Source organism: Mus caroli, chromosome 8 (genome assembly GCF_900094665.2).
Source record: "Mus caroli chromosome 8, CAROLI_EIJ_v1.1, whole genome shotgun sequence".
In the NCBI taxonomy this organism is placed as follows: domain Eukaryota; kingdom Metazoa; phylum Chordata; class Mammalia; order Rodentia; family Muridae; genus Mus; species Mus caroli.
The window spans coordinates 112,372,785-112,386,129 of record NC_034577.1 but is presented as its reverse complement, the minus strand read 5'-3'; the positions used below and the strand labels follow the sequence as shown (position 1 = coordinate 112,386,129).

Here is a 13,345-nt window from a genome sequence, read left to right as displayed (position 1 = left end):
AGAGGCAGGCGGATTTCTGAGTTCGAGGCCAGCCTGGTCTACAAAGTGAGTTCCAGGACAGCCAGGGCTATACAGAGAAACCCTGTCTCAAAAAAAAAAAAATATCTCTGAAGTGTGCCTGGGAACTAATGAAATTGCCTGCTAGCCCCGCCCCTCACCAGCTGCAGCACCTGGGGAGCAGGCTCAGCAGGCACCTCACCTGGGCAGCACAGTAGACCTTACCCTGAGAGTGGGTGAAGGAGAGCCAGCTCTAAGGGTATGAGCATGGGAGAGCTGGCCCCACAACTTGTCTGCCACAGGGCAGCATGGTCGAGGGAGAGATGCTCCCCCCAACCCTCGCCCCTTGCCACCTACAGCAGGCGGGAGAGCTGTCCCCTAGATGTAGGGGTTGCAAATGAGCCAGCCCCAAGGGTGTGAGAGCAAGAGAGCTGGTAGGCTGACCATGTCAGATACCTCTCAGGCACAGATCCAGGGCTTTGAGTTGGTCCACCCCCAACATCCACCCCACTGATGAACTGCTGATGATGGGGGCCGGTCCTGTACATCCAAAACTACAGAACCTCCATGACACAGGGCAACAACAGGAGACCGAAGAGGCGTCCCTGTGAGGTGCCAGTACTGACGGAGTAGCAGAAGCCAGAGGCCTTGTACCAGGCCAACAAGTCATTGCAAAGAACATTTGCAAGCAAAGAAGTTCAGACAAAAAGGTACACTGTGGGACACACTGTGACACACTACCACTTCCATAATGAGATTTTTTTTCTCTCTATTGAGGGGAGGTTGCAAGGGTGGAGGGTGGGTACAGGGGAGGAGGAAATGTGTAGGATTAGGGTACATGATGCGAAATTCACAAAGAACCAACCAAAAGCTAATAAATAAATACATAAATAAATAAATAAGAGCTCAGCTCTGCCCTTCTGTTGTGACGTCCAGGGAATGGAGAGGGCCACAATGATCACAGGTGAACCTTGAAAGGGAGGGTGATGTGCTACCATGACTTTCTCTTCTTCATACCTGTCCTGGCACTGACACATATTAGCCTGTCGTTTCTCCCATCAGCCCATACTCCCAGTTCCACAGGGTTCTTAGAAGCAGCTTTACAAGGTCCAGATACGGGATCTCCTGGGTGGCACAAGGAAGCCACACTTCTGGCCAGCTCTAGGGAAATGTCAGGGAATCATGTCTGGGGACGCAGAGAGCATAAGTAAGAGACTGGCACATTTTGTCTTCCTATTGGAATTTTGTCGTGTGCCTGCATGCAATTGCCTGTGGAGGCCAGTAGAGGGCATCAGATTCCCTGGAGTTGGTGTTAGAGGTGCTTCTGAGCTGCCCGATGGCATGCTGGGAACTGAACTCAGGTCCGTTGCAAGAGGAGCACAGGCGGAACCATCCCGCCACCCCCACACCACCATGTTCTAAACAGAAAAGGGTACGACACACCACCTTTCCAGTTAGGTTTGAAAAAAAGTGAGAATATTTGGGGTAAAATTCATCGATGTCTTGAAGTACATGTTTATTATTAGACCCAACAATTACTCTGAAGGTGGGAAAAATAAGAGGTCTGCCTGCCTCACAACTGAGGGTCAACCCCAGGTCAATCTACAGCTGTCCTTCCAAATGGTGACATTTATCCCTCACTTGTGCCCACCCACCCCATGAACCTGCCCTGTCATCCCCACCTGTGGTAACTTTTTGTTTGTTTGAGACAGGTTTTTCTGTGTATCCCTGGCTGTCCTAAAACTCACTCAGTAGTGCACACTTGCCTTTAACTCACAGAGGTCGTCCTGCCTCTGCCTCCCAGATGCTGGAATTAAAGGAATATGCCACCAGGCACAGCTCACATAACTTTTTTTTTTTAGTTAATATTTTAGGAGGTGGTGTGGACCAATCCTTACCCAATATATGAATTGTCAGGTTGCATGACGTCACTAATTCTCTGTCCATCAAAAAATAGAATTTAACCTATTAAATCCAAAAGCTTAAATTAGCCTGGGAAACCCACCCACCCCCATCCTCTCAGCTCCATCTGAGGCCAATCCCCACGCCCAGTTCTGAGTAGGTTACTTGCCAGTGTGCCTGAAGCCCATTAGTTAGATTTTCTTTGCTAATTTGTTACAAATTAGTCGGGGGTGGGGGGGGGGAAGCTCACTGGACACATAATTTTAAAGATGCAAAATAGGGATGGAGAGGCGGCTTGGCAGTTAAGAGCACGTGCTACTCTGCAGAGGGTTCCGTTTCTGTCCCCAGCACCCACATGGTGTTTCAGAACCATCTTCTGACTCTGCAGGCACCAGGCATGCATGGGGACCATCAGGCAAAACACTCATACTCATAAAATAAAAAGGCAACATTCTCAATAAATGGCCACGAGAAAACCGGTTGCCACATGGAGAAGAATGAACCTGGATCCCTAGCTCATAGCAGCCCCAAGATGGACCAAAGACCTTACCGTAAATCCTAAGATGGACAGAGGCTGAGTCAAACTTCAGGGCACTGTCAAAGACTCTTTCAATAGAATCCCAGTCACTTGGGAAGTCCGGCCAACAGTTGACAGATGGGATCTCCTGAGATTAAAAACTTCCAAGGAAGTGGTTAGTGGAGGGGAGCTGTGACCACAGGGAGGGAGAGACCTTGCTCATTGCGAAACCGATGATGTTAAACACCTACCTCAACTGGGAAAGAAACCCTGTATAGACCGGTGGCCCCACCCTTTCCTTCCTTTAACATCCAGTCTGAATAACACAGTGTGGATTAAGGGTGTGGAGGCACCTGGCTCTGGTTTTCTCTTTGTATTTCCCTCTGTGTTTATTTGTCTGTCTGTTTGTTTGTTCATTATGTCTGCTTGGGGAGAACGCATTAGAAGGCAGGACATTTTCGTCTACACATGCCTGCGCACCTGAGCGCAGCAGCCATTTCCGTCCACTAGAGGGCGTAGCACTTCCCTCGCCCGCTGCACCTTGGTGCCTGAGGTCTCAGCCACCGATGATCTGGTTCCAGCCAAGCCAGAAGGAGCCCAGAAGCCGGGCCTCCTGTGTCGAAATCCAGCGGGCAGAGAAGCTTTGATTCAGGAGCCAACTGAGATTGGGGTGTGTGGCGGCAAGGCATGGAGACAAAGAAGCAACTGTGTCTGGCTAATGATGAGGGTGAGGCCTGCCATGCTGCCATTTCCTGGATATTGACGGGTGCTCTCACCGCGGTAAGAATGTTACACGCGTATCCTATTCGCTCCCCACGGTGACCTTCTGAGGGGTCACACTATTCTGCTCAGTTTCACTCGTGAGCTTGGCCAAAGTGTTTGCAGCTTGTGCCACAGGTCCCAGTCTCGGCTGGCAGCATGATCTTTTTCTTGTTCTTCGAGATGGAGTCTCCAGAGGTAGCCCTGGCTGGCCTGGAACTTTGGGTGATCCTCCTGTCTCTGCCCCGAGTGCTGGGATTACAGACCTGAGCCACCGGGGCAGACATTTGAGATCTGTTTTGATAGAGACCAGTCTGCACTGCCTGAACTTCTAGGTTTTTGGTGCGTCAGGGCTCTGAAAGTGCAGAGTCTAAAAGATCCTTTGTCTTACTGTGTCGCACTCAGAAGAGAATGGCTTCTCTATGTGTGTGTATATGTGTTTGCATGTGTGTTTGTGTGGTGTATATATGTGTTTTTTTTTGCGTGCGTGCATGAGTTTGTGTGTATGTCCATCTCCAAGTGTGTGTGTGCCTGTGTATGGTATATGTGTGTGTGTTTGCATGTGCATGTGTGTGCACGTGTGTATCTGTGGTGTATGTATGTGCATGTGTTTGTGTGTGTGAAAGTGTGTGCAAGTGTGAATGTGTGTGTGCATGTGTGAGTGTGTGTATGCCTATGTATGGTGTATGTGTGTATGTGTGTTTGCATGTGTGCATGTGTATGTGTGGTATATGTGTGTGCATGTGTACTTGTGTGTATACATTTTATGTGTGATGTAAGTGTGTGTTCATAGGTGTGTGTGTGTGTTGCTTGTGCATGTGAGTATGCTTTGGGAAGCTGTCATTCCTTGGGTGCTATCTACCTTTTCATCTCTTTTTAAATTTCTATGCTGAGACAATCGCTGAGCACATTGCTCAGACCAACACACTATTGAGTCACACAATTCATTTTTAAAGATGTGGCTGTTAGCACCCTGGTCTGTGCCCTGCTTCACACCCTTGTCTGCCCTACTCTGAGCACCCTTAGACTGTTCCCCTGATCCTGGCCACAGGGACACTTCCCTCCACACCATGCTCTCCCACTGGGACTCAGGACCTGCAACTGTCCACCCATCCATCCCTCTCCACCAAGACAAGAGAGGAGGGTACCCACTGTGCTTCAGGTACACAGCCAGCCCTGGGCAGTGTCAGGCAGGACTAACAGCACCATGGTTTCTATGTGCAGATGAGCTAGGTGAATATTAATGACTAATGACTCTTGTGACTTGAATTCTGATGAATTCTCCAAAGCCCCCAAGACAGTCTAGGACATGAAGGAACAGAAAATAGAAGACTTGCTTATTTAATTCTCAGAAGCCTGGTGCCACCCTTGGTCACTAGAATGCCTGGACTCAAAGGAAAGGAACTTCAGAGCAGACTCTGGGTAGTTTGGGAGGTGGGTGTATAGTGACCACAGATAGGGACCGCCGAGTTTGTGACTGTGTTGCCCGAGACCCTCTCTCATCTCTGTGTAAGCCTATAAGGCAAGTAAGATCCTCCATCCGCAGCTGCAGGGCTGGAGTACCTGGCTCTTGGCCCTTCAAGCCTGATGTGACCCCAGACTCCTCTGATCTTGCCACCCTACAAGTCAAGTAGGGCACACTGAGTCTCCCAAGTCCCAGCTGTGACCTGGCAGAAAGCATGGAGCTCCAGGCTCTGCCATGTCAAGCCTTGTCTGGGTGACAGCTATGTCTTCTAAGAGTAAGAATGACACCCATGCTTCGGGTGCGTGCCACATGTGAACCCTAGGCCAGCTAGCCGAGTCGTCCCAGCACCCTAGGAGTGGCCACACCTTTGGGGACGGAGATGAGAATTGTGGTGCCTGCCTCTTCCTCCAGAGCTTATGAAACAGAAGAAGGCAAAGCTCTCTCCTTCCTCCTCACCCTAGCACCCTGAGATGGAGACCCATCTTCAAGTCCATAGAACTTGTTGGAGCAGACTCAGCTGAGGCCACTTAGCACCCCAGGGTCCTTCACAAGCCTGTGCCTGGAGCCCCAGAATCCTCACCTTCTGTTCCTCTCTCAAGCCCCGACTTCAGGTCTGACCATCAACACAAGAACACATGGCCAGGGAGGACACAAGAGTCTCTCCCGACCCACAGGTGTCAGGGTCAGAGACGGTCCAGTCCCTCTGCTCAGAAGTAGGGGGAAAGTGTATTGTGTGTAGTCAGTCAGTGTGGCATGCAGGTGTGTATATGCACATACACGGATACACATGTAGGAGCGTGTTCTCTGTGTGTGAGCTTGTCCATGAGTGTAAAGCCAGTTCTAAACACTGGCCTGATGTGTGCCCACACTTCTGACACAGTCGGTCTTCTCTGGCACTGCCCTCTGGCAAATGCCCAGGGCCATGTGAGATACTTAGAAAGCCAAACAGGGCTTTTCGGCCGCCGCAGCCATCTTCCAGTAACTCGCCAAAATGACGAACACAAAGGGAAAGAGGAGAGGCACCCGGTATATGTTCTCTAGGCCTTTTAGGAAACATGGCGTTGTTCCTTTGGCCACATACATGCGAATCTACAAGAAGGGTGATATTGTAGACATCAAGGGAATGGGCACTGTTCAAAAAGGAATGCCCCATAAGTGCTACCACGGCCAAACCGGAAGAGTCTACAATGTCACCCAGCATGCCGTGGGCATCATTGTCAACAAGCAGGTTAAGGGCAAAATTCTGGCCAAGAGGATCAATGTGCGGATTGAGCACATCAAGCACTCAAAGAGCAGGGACAGCTTCCTGAAGCGGGTGAAAGAGAACGACCAGAAGAAAAAGGAAGCCAAAGAGAAGGGCACCTGGGTGCAGCTGAAGCGCCAACCTGCACCACCCAGAGAAGCACACTTTGTGAGGACTAACGGAAAAGAGCCTGAGCTGTTGGAGCCCATTCCATATGAATTCATGGCCTAATTGTACACAAAGAAATAAAATACCAGCACCAGGAAAAAAAAAGAAAGAAAGCCAAACAGGTAAGCTTCAGGCTCTCTAAGGACACCAGTCCCATCAACAGCCTGTGTAACTAAGATGAGCACCTCCCAGCCTGCAAACTTGGGCGGTGGGTTCCTGTGCTTCCCTGAGCCAGGCATTATTAGATGGCAGGCAGCAGAGAGCCACCATCACACAGCCTTGGGGAAGGGCATTTCTACTCAAGGGGGAACTCTGCTGTGGTGGTTTGAATAAAAATGTCTCCCATACACCCATAGGGAAGGGCACCATTAGGCGGTGTGACCTTGTGTCACTGGGGGTGGAGTTTAGGTTTCAGATGCTCAAGCCAGGCCCAGTATCTCACTCTGTCTTCCGGCTGCCTGCAGCTCAACATGAAGAACTCTCACTCTATCCCCAACAGCATGTTGGCCTGTGGGCTGCCATGTTTCCTTCCATGATGATAATGATAATGGACTAAACCTCCAAACTGTAAGCCAGCCCCAATGAAATGTTTTCCGTTATAAGAGTTGCCGTGATCATGGTGTCTCTCCACAGCAATAGAGACCCTACAACACCAAACCTACTCCCCAGCTGTGTGACCCTAGCCACGTCCACACCCTCTCAGGTAGATGCTCAGGTAGACACACGTGCGTGCATGCACACGAGTGAGTTCACCCAGTGCCAACCCCGGCTGTGATGTGGCCAATGGTGTTGATACCTCAGTGACCTATCAGACAGCAGGTGCTAGCGGGCGCCTGATATCACCAACCCAGGGTTCAGAGGTGATGGTAGCCAATGCCCATGCCCTGTAGTCATGGCTGCTGGATTCAAGAGGCTAGACCAGAGAAAGGGCAAACAAACACGTTTTGGAGCCTGGAGAAATGGCTTAGCCGTTGAAGGTATATACTGCTCTGGCTAGACCGGGGTTCAGTTCCCAGCTCCTTCACTGGGTCGTTCATAGCTGCCTGTGATGCACGCTTTCTCTCTCTGGCCTCGTTGGGAATTCTGCTCACATACATTCCCTTACACAGAGTCAAATAATAAAATAGATCTTTTTTCCCCCCTAAGGATGGCTTTGCATTATAACAAATACTCCAGAAGGAATAAACACACCTCACACCCCAAGTCCACGGGGAAAGCAACACCTCTGGTGATGCTTCCACCAGAGGGACAGCATCAGAGCCCCAGCCTGGACAAGAAGAAGCCGGCCAGGAGGAGTTCCCTAGGGAGAGCATTTCACACTACAGGGGTTACAGCTACGAAGGCTCTCCCTTGGGTGTGTCAGCTCTGTGGTCACCAATTGGTCCTGGGGTGGTCTAGCACACTACAGGCCTCTCAATTCCCCTTGACTCTCTGGTTGCCAGGCACTGGCCTCTGAAGTCATGGTCCTGAGCCCCCACCTCCCGAGGGATAAAAGAGCCCTGATTGGCAGGGTCAGGACTGGGCCACACCTGGGTGTAATTTCTCCCTGGCGTTAATTGGCAGGGGGTGGGTGAGAGCAAAGAAAGCAAAACAAACCTTCAAAGCCCGACTGTCCCCCCAGCAGCACAGCCAGGCCTAGGCCTCGCAGGTGACCCAGCTTCTCGGGGCTCATCATCTCATTACAAGAGATTAATGGGTGCGGCGGAGGAGTGACTGCACCCCAAAAGCCGCTTCCTGCTGGTCATGAATGGTCCATCTCTCTGCCATATTAAATTTTTTTTAATTTTTTTTTTTAGCAGCCTGATAAAACAGCTGGTCTCCCACGATTTCCAGAATTAGGAAAACACCAGATCCGTTTGCCTGCTGCTCTGCGAGCTTCCATCTTCTAGTCAGTGTGAAGAAAGGGATGCCTGTCAGGGGGAGGGAGCTCTGCCAAGTGCCCCTCCAGGGCCTTCGTTCCTTTGGCTTCTATTTTCTGCACGGGTGAGGTTCCCAGCACCTCCCAAGAGTAGCTGGGAAGCCTAATCCCTTGTATCCTTCTTGCTTGCTTTTGGCCATGTTTCCCCAGTTGCTGACAGTGGGGGAAGGGGGACCAGGAGTTGGGCTTGGGGAGATGACATGCGCGGCTGGTCGGCTCACAAGCAGCTTCCTTACGCCACGGGGAGGAAGGCCTTAGGTGAGTTATATGGTTGTTGATAGCGCAGGCTTTGAGAGCCACAGCATGGGCCAGGAGAGCCACAGCACTATCCATGAGAGCCACAGCATGGGCCACAAAGAATCACAACACTGGCCACGATAACCACAAGACTGGCCACAAAAGCCACAACATGGGCCACAGAGCCACAGCACTGGTCCCAAGAGTCACAGCACACATGGGCCAAGAGAGCCACAGCATAGGCCACAAGAACCACAGGACTGGCCACAAAAGCCACAGCATGGGCCACAAGAGCTATAGCACTGGCCATGAGAGACACAGCACAGGCCATGAGTACCACAGCACACACAGGCTATGAGAGTCCAGGAGAGAGCAAGCCAGGTCAGAGATACTTGTTCAAACCCTCAGGGACTCGCAGGAAGCCTTCCAGAGATGTCCAGATGAAGTGTCCTTTCCTTGGGCCTTAACTTTGTGGTTTATAGTGGGACTACTTGAAGAGGTACGCTGCAGGATAGAGGGTTTCTCTATCAGATGGGGATCAGGATGGTCCAGTCTTCAGAGGGTTCTGAAACAAGAGACAGCTGAAGGACGGTGGGCATGATGGGGTCATGTCTGAGAAACATTGGTGGCTGTGCTGTGTGCCCAGCCTCCAAAAGCTGTGCAGAGTCCCAAGGGTCATCTCACTAGCCATGAGATAAGAACAGGAGGTAGAGGGAGAAGGAAGAGAGTTTCAAGGTTCTCCTTGGCTTTGTACCAGATCTGAAACCGGCTTGGACTGAGTCAAACCCTGGCTTTCAAAAAGGAAGACATGGGGTGGGGTTCCTGGCCTAAACCTTTCAACTGTCAGAGTTGATCTGGAGACCTGCTGTTCCCTGTGTTCAAGCTCCCTGGGGGAGTTGCTGTCCTCTGATACAGTGGAGTCTGGTTCATTATGGCTCAAGTGACCCAGAGCAGCATAGAGATTGAACCAAGGAAGCTGCCAGTTGGCTCTACCACCCTGTCACCCTTAGCATACACTGGCTTGGAACCCATATCCCCATCCTGTGAGAGGAGCTTGAGAAGCCAGTGTGTCAGGGCCTCAGGGGCTCTGAGGAGCCCTGGTCATGGGGTGGGTCCTGAGCCACTCTGCACTTAGGAGCAGTCCACAGAGCAGGACGGGAGGCACTCATCAATAGCACTTAGTAGGGGTGTCTGTTCTTCAGGCCAAACTGACCTGGGCATGCAGGGTCACACAATAGACCCTATGTTCTGACACGCTGTGCAGTGAGGACACACTTGGGAGTCCAGTTGAGGGGACAGACGCTGGGGTACAGCTCTCCATACACAGCCCCAAGGTGGTGATGCTTCCTCCCTGTGCGGGTCACATTGAGACAGGTGGCACTCGACCACCACTAGGGCATGCCAGGATTCCTGAACTGAACAGGGTAGGACTTATGGACATGGCCTGGCAGGCGTCCAGGCTGTCTTCAGGTTGTGTTGTCAGCTGATGCCCTGGGGACCATGAGCTACATTCCTCGTTGTGTGGAGGTGTGTGTGTGTGTTTGTATGTTTGTATGTATGCATGTGTGTGTGTATGTGTGTGTGTTTGTATGTTTGTATGTGTGCATGTGTGTGTGTCTCTGTGTGTATGTGTATGTCTGTGTGTGTGTCTCTGTGTGTATGGTCTGTGTGTGTCTCTGTGTCTCTGTGTGTGTTTGTGTGTCTGTGTGTGTGTCTCTGTGTGTGTGTCTCTGTGTGTGTGTGTCTGTGTGTGTGTGTCTGTGTGTGTGTGTCTGTGTGTGAGTGTATGTGTGTGTCTGTGTGTATGTATGCATATGTATGTGTGTGTCTGTGTGTATGCGTGTCTGTGTATCTCTGTGTGTGTCTCTGTGTGTGATTGTGTGTCTCTGTGTGTGTCTGTGTGTTTCTGTGTGTGTGTCTGTGTGTATGTGTCTGTGTGTGTGTGTGCATGTCTGTGTGTCTCTGTGTGTCTGTGTGTCTCGGTGCATGTCTGTGTGTGTGTGTTTGTGTGTGTGTGTGTGTGTGATAGCTCCAGGACAGCTGCTCCTGTCAGCACCCTCCATTGCTCAGGCTGTGTAGTCTTCATGGGGTGTCAACCTTCTCAGGGACCAGAGGACCAGGGAGACCGAGTGGCCCACCTAGCCACCTGGCTGGAGCTCCTGACCCCAACCTCAGCTACCTTCTGCAATCCCACCTTGCTGTGTCCCCCAAAGGCATCCAAGGTTTCCCGCCCACACTTGCTGCGTGGGTCTTATCTCAGGTGGTTTGAGTGAGAATGCTCCCCATAGTCTCAGACACTGAAGACTTGGTTGTCATTCGGTGGCATCCGTTGGGCAGGTTTGGGAGCTGTGGTCTTCCTGGAGGAAGCATGTCACTGGGGTAGGCATTGAGGCCCCGAAGTCATATATCCTTCCCAGTTTGCGTCTCTGCTTTTGGTTCAAGATGTAAGTTCTCAGCTTGTTACCCCCCTTGCCTCCTGCCAGCTCGAACAAACCCCTCCTTCTGCAAATTGCCTTGGTCATGGTGTTTTACCTCAGCAGCAGAAAAGCTCGCTAATACATTTTTGACATACAGATCTCCACCAGAAAGTACAACCCTGTGTCCTACCATGGGTCCTGTCCCTAGGTCCTTCCCTCAAGAAAGGACAGATGAAGATTAACTGGCCCTTCAGTCAGTCTGTCATTCCTGGGCAGGAGTCTTGTCTTCACGCCCAGAGAAGCCAGACACCCACATCTGCAGTTGGGCCACACAGACCCAAGTCTGGGATCATCAGCCACAAAATATATCCCAGACCTACTTGCTGTCCCAGTGCACCTAGGAGCTATGTGCTATGGTTTTCTGTCACATGACAGCCTGACAGCTTCCTTGGGCTCTATGAGGGCAGCAGTGGGTTGGTCCTGTGCCTGCCAAGTTCCTGCACCCTGTCTTCTCCAATAGAACCACAGGCCTCAGGAACTAAGGGCTGCATGGGAACCTGGAACGTTCAGAATCCTCAAGGTGGGTCACAGCAGCTTCACTGAAGAGCTACTGCTCCCGAGGGGTGGGGCTGCCAACCTTGCAGCTTTTCAAATAGGGCTTTGCCAAGTTTATAGGTACTAGGCTCTCCTCTGCTACTCCAGAGGGGTGTGGGGAAGCCGGCTCTCTTTGCGAAGGGAACTTTTTGGGTTTATGAGCGCTGCAAGTCCTCTCTTTGGGGGACCTGTGGGGACAGTGACCCATCCAGGCCCTGTTGCATCAGTGGATATCTGTCCCTCACCATCAATTGCAAGGGCACAACTCCTTTAGCTGTTGTGCCCATGGGATGTGACTAAGGCTGTGGCAGCTTCAGGTGAGGCCACTGTGGTCACACCTCTCAACATTCCTGTTTCTGCAGGAGTGACATCTTAGCAACACAGGCACCTCTCTCCAGGGGAAGCTCTACCCTGGATGAGCTCTTGGGTCTTAGAAGATAGCCCCAGCCTAGAAACTGTTCCTCCCTCTGTGGATATCCTTTCATTTTAAAATTGCATCGATTGGTTGGTTGGTTGATTGATTGTCTATCAGTTTAAGTCTATGTACATGTGTGCTCACATACCACAGCATGCGCAACTCATGGGAGTCAGTTGTCTCCATCCACCATGCACACCGTGGAGGATCAAACTCAGGTCACCAGGCTTGATGGCACCTGCTTTCACCTGCTGGGCCATCCCACTGGCCCAGATTATTTTTAATGACAGAAAAACACTGTCTTAGCCATTTGCAGCGACTAGCTTAAAGGCGTTCAGAGCATCTCACTGTGGAGTCACCTGCAGCATCTTGTCTGTACCTATCTTCCCAAACCAAAGTTCTGTCCCCATTAAATACTGACTGACACGCTCAGGTAGGCAGTGGTGGTGTGCATCTTTAACCCCAGCATTTAGGTGGCAGAGGCAGGAGGATCTCAGAGTTCGAGGCAATCCTGATCTACAGAGTGAGTTCCAGGACAGCTGGGGCTACAGCAGAGAAACCCTGTCTTGGAAAAAACAAAAAGCAAAAGCAAAAACCACTAACACACCCTCTCCTCCCACTCCCAGAAGTATCACAGCCACAGGTGCTCAAGATCTGGGGACAGAAAAGGGACATTAGGTAAAGTCAAGGGAAGGTGAAGTCGGGACTCAACATGTGGCCGTGGATCTGCTGGGTGGGTCATGGCATGTGTAGCACTTGGGTGTAGGACACCAGCAACAGAGAAACTGAATCCAGGCCCACGAGCATCACTGTCAGACCCGACAATCCTAAAAGAAAAGGCTAAGCTATACAAAGCATGATTGTTACTGTAAGTAATGTCTTCAGTCCCCACAGTGAGGAGACCCAGCCGGTGTCATTTGCGGTCTTTGCTCCCCTTGCCCTGCTGTGTCTGTACACATCAGGGACTATAGAGTCACCTCCTCCATCTTGTTCCAGTTTGGATGTGAACTGTCAGTAATGAGATAGGAGAGACTTCAAGGAGCTGGCCAAGGAGAGAGAGGTGGGGGGAGGGAGAAGGAGAGGACACAGCAATGGGGCTGACAGTCCACAGTGGGCTCAGCAGGAGAGTTGGCTCCTGTCTCCTCAGTCACCCTCCATGCATATCTGCCCTAGGCCAGGAACTTCCCCCAGACGCCAGGCAACCACAATAGACTCAGAATCAGACCCATGAAACTCGATGAATGCCTCAATGATGAGACATGGGCAGATGGTCTGCAAGTAGTCTTAAGTTCTAGTCGTGGTTGGAACCAGACAGAGTTCAGATGGATGGATGGATGGATGGATGGATGGATGGATGGATGGATGGATAGGTAGATAGGTAGATGAACAGATGAGTGGATGAATGGGTAGGTGGATGGATGGATGGGTGGGTGGATGGGTGGGTGGGTGGAAGGAAGGATGGATGGAAGGAAGGATGGATGGATGAATGGGTGGATGGATGGATCGATGGATCAATGGATTGATAGGTGGATAAGTAGATGGACAGATGAGTGGATGAATGGGTAGGTGGGTGGATGGGTGTGGGTGGATGAATGGATGGGGAAGTGGATAGGTATACGAAATGAAGGAACGGTGTGTGGAGATGCTAAATGAATTAATAAAAGCTGTGATGATAAACCTGAAGAACAGACCCTGTGGCTGCCATTTTGCAAG

At 51.1% G+C, this 13,345-nt stretch overlaps 1 pseudogene across 1 annotated transcript; it reads left to right on the top strand.

Moving 5' to 3' along the window:
• Window positions 1-5,623: 5,623 nt before the first annotated feature.
• Window positions 5,624-6,141, top strand: LOC110300650 (annotated as a pseudogene). The gene has a single exon (XR_002378594.1). The product of XR_002378594.1 is annotated as a 60S ribosomal protein L21 pseudogene (transcript).
• The last annotated feature ends 7,204 nt before the right edge of the window (window positions 6,142-13,345 follow it).